Source organism: Neophocaena asiaeorientalis, unplaced genomic scaffold (assembly GCF_003031525.2).
Source record: "Neophocaena asiaeorientalis asiaeorientalis breed wild unplaced genomic scaffold, Neophocaena_asiaeorientalis_V1.1 scaffold492, whole genome shotgun sequence".
Lineage (NCBI taxonomy): Eukaryota > Metazoa > Chordata > Mammalia > Artiodactyla > Phocoenidae > Neophocaena > Neophocaena asiaeorientalis.
The window spans coordinates 137,113-146,137 of record NW_020171985.1 but is presented as its reverse complement, the minus strand read 5'-3'; the positions used below and the strand labels follow the sequence as shown (position 1 = coordinate 146,137).

General features: G+C 40.2%; 1 protein-coding gene across 1 annotated transcript in view; it reads left to right on the top strand.

Annotated features, from left to right (window-relative positions):
• The first annotated feature begins 260 nt into the window (after nucleotides 1-260).
• STAG2 (STAG2 cohesin complex component) overlaps nucleotides 261-9,025 on the top strand; it is a 117,413-nt gene continuing 108,648 nt past the window's right edge. The window contains exon 1 of the mRNA XM_024747079.1: nucleotides 261-357. The gene's annotated coding sequence lies outside the window, so the exon portion shown is untranslated. The remainder of the gene's footprint in view (nucleotides 358-9,025) is intronic.

Below are 9,025 nucleotides of genomic sequence, written 5' to 3'. Positions count from 1 at the left end.
GAGGCCTGGAGCACGAGTCCCCAGCGAGCCCAGTTTCCGATTTCCCACAGCACGGGGGCTCCTCCGGACATTCCTACCGCCCTCCCCTCGACCCCCCCCAATAAAGAAAGAGGAAACGCGGCGCGCCCGGCTGCGCGGCGGAAGCGCTGCTAAACGAATGAGTAAGTCAGGCGCGGGCACGCCACCTTGTTTACCCCACTCGGCGGCGCGCCCCTGCGGGCGCCTCGTTGGGAGGCGGCGTCGGAGACGCTTTTTTTTTTCCCAGGGGTGCAGAAGCCCCAGGCCTGAGAAAGAAGGAAGGAGGAGTGGGGGAGGCGAACAGTCTCGTTGCTGCCTCTGTATACGCTGAGGGGGGAGGTAAGTTATAAAATGGCGGAGGCGAAGCTTCTAGAAGTTTGGAGGGGCACCCGGAGGGCGCGGGGCCCACCGTGAGGCGCGTGTGGTTGAAACAGGGCGCGAGAGAGGAGTTGGGAGGGAAAGACACTGGGCACTCTTGCCGTTTAATTTCCTCTCTTCTTCCTTTGCCTCCAGCGGGGCCCGCCGTGGAGCGGGCGGTCAAGTGAAGGCGGGGAGAAGCCTCCACGTCCCCGCGTAACCCCCAGCCCTTCTTTCTCCCCTCTTCCCCCAAGTGGCTCCCTTAGCACTACCAAGAACTTCCAGCCCCCCTTCCTCCCTACCTCCTACTCCTAGAGTGGCTTTCTACCGCAGGACTCTTCTTTTCGACTACCCTCGCTGAAGGTTTTCTCTTCCTTCCCTCGCCCCACTCTCCCTCGGGGCCTCTACGGAGACCCCCCCCCCATGGGTGGCCCAAAATGGAGAACGCGGAGCAGCGCAAGATGGAGGCTCTGCTTCTCGGTGTAGTGTTAGATTTAGGTGCCTTTTCTCCGGCAGGCTCTTAAGCCTGGGAGAGCCCGAACTGGAGGTGGGGTGGGGTGCGAGCCGTAGTGGGGAAGGCCGGGCGGCCGCGGTTGGGGTGGGGGAGAGCGCGGCATCGCGGCGAGGGGAAGGAAGAGAGCAAAATGGTGGTGCTGGGAACCTAGGGGGGAGGGGAGGCGAGGAGGCTCGCTTGTGTATATTTGGGCCTCGGACCGAGGGAGGCGAGGGAAAATCTACTCTGATCACACCCCTCCCTCGTGCCCCCTCCCTTCTCCCTTCCCCTCCTTCCTTTCCTCCCTCCCTCCTCTCCCTCCCTCTCTTCCTCCCTTCCTAGAGAGGGAACAACATTCATGTGACGGGCCCCTCTGCTTCTCCCCCGCCCCATCATCTCCAGCGCGTGGTGGGGGAACTGCCGGGGAAAGCGATTGGCATCGATCTCTCCATCCCTTCCGAGGCCCGACTTCGGTCAGTTTTCTTCGGGCAACAATTTTCTGAATTGGTTGGGGTCTGGCGGTGTTGGCCCCCGCGTGCAGACCTTGCCCCGAAGGGGGCCCTGCCTGCCTGGCATGGGAGGAGGGGGGAAGGGCGGGAGTGGAAGGCTGTTTGTTGGGGGGTTTTGGCGCCACTTTTGTTTTAGTTTTAGTGCTGCTTTTCGTTCCCACCCCCACCCGCACTGTCTTTCTCAAGGCACGAACTGAGCTGATCCTTGCCCCAGGTAGGCAGCTTCTGCTTTTTCCCTCCACACTTTTATTCTTGCTTGGGGTCGACTTTCTTTTTTCTTCTCTCACGTACCCGGTGATCTGTGGACGGCGATTTTAGGACGGAAAGGGTCGGATGGGCCATGGGAGAGAGAAGGTGTGGGAAACAGCATCAAGTAGTTCCGCAAAACTTTGAGCCCCGTTCTCATTTTCTTCTGGCCTACATTCGTAAACGTATTGTTGATTTCTGCCCTTTTTTTCCCCCGTCGCGAGAATGTCTTGTTTTGCCTTTAGTTTTTTTTATAAACCGCTGTACTTTCGACATTTAGTTTCCGCTCCCCCTTGGTGTATATGCCATTTTATTTTTAATCATGAACTGTAATGGGTTTTATCGTGTGATTTTTCGTGCTGCAGTGTTCAGCTTTAATTTTTAATATTGCATTAGTAGTTTCATCTGGTTTGTGAGACTTTCTCTTCCGTGGCCTAGAAATGTTTTATATGTTGTTGCCTATCGCCCCCCCCTTTCTCTTGGATGTAGTTTGTTAATTGAGGGTCATGGTATTTGATTAAATGGTTATTTACAGTTTACGTGATATATCTATTAGAAACTTTTGATGTGTAGGATTAGATTTAAGTAAACGAAGAGCTCGTGTTGGTTTGAAATGGTTCCTTAAAATGCGCGGGCCGCCCTCCCCCCCCCCACCGTAGAGCCTCATCTTCTCACACTGGAGTGTAAATTCCATACCCCTTTTCTCCCACGGACCGCCGTATTTCACGGCAGCCACACCCTGTATTTGTCTCTGTGGATTGGGCTCATTATCAGCTTAATTTAGTGACTCTTAAACCACCATGATGGGACTTGCTTAAGCACGAAGCTTCTTTTCCTGTTTAGTCCTAGTGGTTAGTGTCGAAAGAGGAATAATCGAGGTTTCTTGATGAAACCTGGTGCGGTCCAACCTCTGCCTTTTTTCTGTTGTCTTTTTTCCTACTCCGGGCTGTTGGCGGTGTCAGCACCGCTGCTGGGGGCGGGGGTGGAGGGGAGAAAGAGTCGGGTTACCGAAGTGCGTCATTCCTGGCTCTAGCAGGGCCTGCTCGGGAGCTGCTGGTGTTTGTTACTGTCCTCGCAGCACTTTCCTGCCAACCTTCTCTCTCTGCGTATTGGTTAGGAGCAAAGGCAGGAGGCGGTCTCCTAATTCTATCTGTAGCCTAGCGCGTTGCGTTTAAGGGTATATGTGAACTTATTAAAAAAAATCGGCCTGGAAAGTGGATACATTTCTCTTTAATGACATACAATTCAGGTAGTTTAGATTTGATTTCATATATTTTCCAGTGAACGGTGGGGTAATTTTGAACATTTTAAACCACTTACGTTAAAATGCCTGTTTTTTTTCCTACATTGATATCAATCTATAATTAGGAATCAGAAGGACCAGTTAAGGCATAAGTGTTCAGCGGTCTTTCAAGTGCTTGAACTGTAATTTTATGACACATTATGTTAAAGTCTTTTTTTTTAGTTTTGAGCCAAGGTGCTACGTGAATGCAAGCTAATTGTAAATGTTTAAGTTCATTTTCATCACATTCTTATTTACCCTTTTAGACGTAACTTTAAATATGTCCTTGGGATCTTATTGGCTTTATCAGATTCTTAAAGATGGGTATTTCCCTTTTTAAAAAAAAATCCGAGTTCTTAAAAAAAATTTACCACCTAACAAGTAATTGTATAGGGTGGCTGTACAGTTACATTGTTAGATTCTTGACTTCTTGCTAGTCTTTGATACTTTTTTATCTTTGGATTTTTCTCTGTACATACTGAGCACAGTGTCTTCCTTTTAATTCTTTTCTGAAGATAATTGGGGGAGAGGTGGGAGGTAGAGATGAAACAAAAGTGGCCTTGAGTTGATGATTGTAGCTGGGTGATGAGTACGGGAGAGCTCATTGTACTATTCTCTCTACTTTAGCGTGTACTTGAATGTTTCCATACTTAAACAGAAAAAATTTGGAAGAAAAAAATTCAGATTGTCTTGCAATTTTGGTGTAATGACTTAAGTTTGTATTTACATATTATTTGCCTGGGAAACTTGGCCTTGTGTATAAGTAATTACACAATGTCAGACTTACAAACTCAAAAAATATTTAAATTGAACCAGCATAGAATAAGCAAGATAAATGGTTATAAATTGGTTGAACTTTAAATGTTTGTAACTTAGTCTGAACGTGCTCTACTTTTAGTTTCTTTTTTAATCCTTTGAAAATAGGAAAATTCCAATAGCAAATTTTGTAAATTCTGCTTGGTGTCTATTTCATTAAGTTGGAGTTCCAGTGAGTCAGTATGAAAGGGATTTACTATTAATAGGAGGGGCTTTGGCAGTTGGAATAAATGACAGTGGAAGGGATTCGGGTGCCCTAGGGAGCATTCCTGGTAAGAAGATCGAGGTAGGAGTTGAATTCAGTTTCAGTATTTGGTGTTTAATGAATGGGTAGAGAAGAGGATTGGAAAAGAAATCTACTTACCTGTTCTTTCCCACTGTGAAATAACTATAGCATCCTAAGGGGTGGGGTGGTTTTTTAAAAAATTGATCTGAAAATGAATGTTTACATACAAAATGAGTTAAAGCTCCCCTCCCCCCACGTTTAACCATCTGATGCCATAAATAGTTAAAGGTTGATATGTAAAATATTTTAATGTTTTATATTAAGAATATCTGACCATTACCCATCAACAGTAAAGTAAAAATGCGTTGCCATTAAAACCTTCAGTCTCCTTAATTAGTGTATTTGTAAATTGCTCCTACAAAGAATTTGTAGATCATTTGAAGTTAAGTGCCTTATTTTCTGCAATTTTATGTTGTTCAGTGGCAGGTTTTTTCACCCTATAAGATGTATTTTTGAACATACGTCAAAGTTTTAAAGGGAACCGAAAATAATGGATATTTAACTTCTGTATTTGGCGAAGTGTGATCCCTAATCATTATTAAAGCAAAAATTCCACCCTAGGCTGGGGACAGACATTTCATAATTGTTAATATTAGTCTGTTTGTATATTTCGTATTCATCACTTTAGCTTTAGAAGGATGTTAAGAGAAGACAGATTATGTATTTTGAACTCATATGCGAATAATCTTAAATGTTGAGGATTGTGACTTAAGATTTATTTTATTGTGAGGCAAGAGCTAAACTACTAAAGCAACAAACTATGAGTTTGGTAACTTTGAAGTCTATTTAGTTAGGTTTATTTTTTTTTTAAAGCCCAAGTACTCAAGATTTTAATGAAATTAAATTATACATTATTTTTTCATTGTTTTCTTTTTGAACCTTAATGACGGTGGTTTCCTGAGAACCTGTGAATTAAAATGGGTGGGTTGGGGTGGGGGACAGGCTCAGGCTCAAACTACCCTTTGGGAATATAGGGTTAGATGTGAATATACACCTTGGACAGTTTAGTAATGCTTAATACTCTTCATGTTTAACTGATGCCACCCACAATTATGTGTGGGAAGGGAGTAAACAGTGAATAGCGTATTCTTCTTTGGGTTCTTTATAATAGATGGAAGACTTCAGTTTTTGATGCTGCAAGTTAACTTTCGAGCTTACAATTTACATTAGATGGACGCAATGATCTATTACACCTCAGTGGGATAAGGTTCATATCTTTAATGTGACTTTTTTGTCTCACATGTTAAAAAAACACTGGTCTTGTGTTAGTACTTTGACTTCGCTATTAGATTATTCGAAGACTTGAACAAACAGTTTACTGTGTAGTGGAGCACTATCCTATACCTATTTTGGGAGTTGGGGAGCATAGCAAAGGCAAGGGATAGTCCCAGTTATCTATGGGTGTCAGTATATATTGAAACACCGTTAATTATCAGAGAGTAAAGAAGAAACTTTAAAGATACAGATTATTTTAAGAGTTCTTTACATGTATTTTATTTGTGTAATTTCTATATTTGATACATATTTAGGACTTTTAATTTGTGGTTCAGTACTGCTCCTGTATAATAATTTTCTAATATCTCTGGATATCATGAGTGGTGGTTATTGCATGTTCTCTTTACCAAAGATACATGAGAAAACAAAATTGTCAGCTTGATATTTTTCAGTCTCCTGAGTTGCCTGCTTTGTATTTAATTTAACCAAATTTTATATTTTGTCAGTGTGAGTGGTGTTGCTTGGTGGAGTCTTAATTTTTGTATATGTGCATTTAAAAAAAAACTGCATCTCTTTAGCAGCTATGGTAATCTGCTACCTGAACTGTATTTTTTTTTCTGAACTGTATTTTTAATGTATGCTTGCTATAGTTCTATCTTTGCTACTAGCCAGAAGAAAACAAATCTTTACATATGGTTGGTCTAGTCTAGAGATTATTGAAATTGTTTTAAGCCCCATCCCCTCCTCCAAATGAGGGGAGGGTGAATAATGTTGATGATCTGTTCTTTTTTATTTTAATTGGAAAATACACGACTAGGCTTGATGAGACAAACTAGAGTGATTTCTGTAAACTCTGGATAATCTAATGTACACCTCAAAGGTAAAATTCCTTTATAAAAATATATTGTTCAATCTTTGCGATTGGCTCCCTACTGTATCCCTTTAAATTCTTCAGGAACACCCAAACACTGGTAAATATAAACAGCTTGTGATCGCAATAAATATATATATATATTGTTTAAATTCTGTTGAATGTTGTTAGGGGGGAAAAAGCAGGTCCTATTTACACTTTTGCATGGATAACATTTGTTGTAATGGGATTTGACCTATAACTTGTTGAATCCTGAGATATTCTAAGAAACTCTTAATTTAGTTGCCATTTGAGTGACTTTTAAATGCCAATAACTGTACACTGTGTGTTTTAACATGTATTGTTTAAACTTCTCTGCTACCTTGCAAGATAGATGGTTGTCATTTTACAGATGGGGAAATTGAGGCTCTCAGAGAATAAATGACTTGTCACATGATAATAATTGACAGTCTGAATTCACACCCATATTAGTCTGGCCTCAAAACCTTTGTACTTTTTTGTTAAACTCAGTAGTTTCTCTTAACTGTGTTAGGTCTTGGGTTATCTATCACTGAAAGCATGTATCTTTTCAGTGTTACAAACTGAAGATTTTTTTCACGTATAGTACAGGGTTAATGCAGATTTTTAATGTAGGGTTAGATGAGTTGCTGCCTGATGAACGGTCTAATTGTGTTTTATACTAATAGTTGAAATAGTTGAAATAAATCTGAGCTTTAGGTTTGAGTATGCTCATTATACAAAAGTTTGTGGAATAATATATATATATTTTTGTTTTAGATGGGATAATATGTTGAATTGTATTCTTAATTTTTGGGGGGTCATACTATGGTAGATTGGTTTCACTGATTTTTTTTTCTTTTGTCATTTAAGCTCTATATAGAATGGAGCTAAATGTGTCTGAGAATAGTTCCCCAATCATTCAGCATGTTTATCGAGTGATTTGAAAAGAGAATTTAGGTGACTCTTATAATTCACTGCTCTGATTGGTTCTGTAGGGGTTTTTTTGTTATTTAATGGTACCTTAAAAATATTTTCTTCTAAGTGTTAGTACCTTATCTGTTTCTACTTTCTATTCTAGTTCATCTTTTCACTTAATTAAAATTTCTTGTTCTTATTTTTTATCAGGTAATAGTTAATATTGCTGCCCTGGATTATTTGGTTCATTAGTGATCAGAATCTTGGTCTCAGCTTTCTTTGCTTTTCCTCTTTCTCCTTCCTGCTTTTCATAAACTATAACTAGAACTTTTCTAATCTGAAGGAATGCTAGATATCGTGTAGCTGGCCCAAGATAAATTAGTGGAAATGGGGTAAAACCAAAAATATTAGTGCTTTTCACAGCCATGAGTCAAATTTATATATTTTATGTTAATCATTTCCTTAAGCTTTATTCTGTAGGAAATATTTTTTCCAGGTGATACTGTCTTCTACCCAGAGTCAATATTGAGTCTTTTCATCCATATTTTCCCCTTTGTAGTCCAAGAATACCACTGGTGTTCTACCACAGAATTATGCCCCAAGGCATCCATTGTATATAATAAACTAGTTTCTCTCCAGTGCATCTAGAAAGATACTAGCTATGTACGGTTCTTGGGAGAATTCAGGAAATTGTCACTCAAATCATTTTCTGAGTTCTGTGGTTAATAACATGAGGAACCCTGGTTGAGAAAGGTTGCTAGAATATTAAAGGACTTGGTTTGATGTCAAACAAGGTTTTACTTTTCATGGTTTCTTTCCTGTCAGTAACCCTAATATAGCCTCTACTTAAAACTTACGTTTGATAAAAAGTGAATGCAGTTGCTGATACTGCCATTTCTGTGGGATAAATTGGTCAGTGTTGATTTCAAGCAGTTAGTGCTACTTAGTTCTTTTAAATAATTGAATATTGAATGTGGGAAGTTAAATGCATAATTTCATTTGTAAAAAAGAATATTGTAGGAGCTCTGTTCATTATATTATTCAAAGCCTTTTGTAAGAAGCCTTTGACAGTGACTAACATTAACAGTAGGTAACACTAACTGTACTCTTACTGTGTGCCGGACACTATTACAAATGCTTTATGTGTATTAGCTCACTTAGTCTTCATAACCCTCTGAATTAGGATGACCATATGATTTTTTGTTCAAACCAGGATACTGTTGAGAGTGAAAGGGGGCACTAAGTGGATGGCATACTAGGATAATAGTATAAACTAGGACTGTCCCAGAGTAACTAGGATGTATGATGACCCTAATTAACAACCCCCACCCCTTTTTTAGAAGAGAAAACCAAAGCATAGGAGGCCAAGTAACTTGCCCAGTTAGTAAGTGGTAGGAAGAGATTCGAAACCCCTGTGGAGATTTCTTTGGGCATGAACGTGATTTAAATTACTTTACACTGCCATATTCTTAGAGTTTGTTTGTTTTTACTCTTTGGAGGAGTTTTTATTGGTATGGGGTCGACAGTAAAAGACAAGATACAGTGTTTTTAAAAACCCAGTAGAATTTCCAGTTGGCTTTTTTCAAGTGACTCTTAAGACTTACGTGATGATGTCTTAATGTTGAAAAGCAACTTCTCTGAGTGAGGTCCTCCTAAATAAAAACAGAAAACTCCATGATAACTACTTTTACTGTTTACATCTGTATTTGTTTTCCTTACATTGTTTAGACTCCCTTTATGGGTTTCTTAGGAGGAAATGTGAATTGTATGATATTTCATGGGGGCTCTTAGATGGAAAATTTCTTAGAAGAAAGCTGAAAGAGACACAGTTTTGTGACTAAGGAGAAGTAGTATTAGAAAAGAAAGAAAAAGGTCTAGTTTAGAGACTTATTTGAAGTTAAACTGATTCTGTACCATAATTTGAAAATTAAGTCTTTTGGAGATTGATGTGTCATTTCATAAAATTAATAGTTGTCTTTTATTTTTGGTGACTTTTGCAACTGCTTTTTATTTCCAG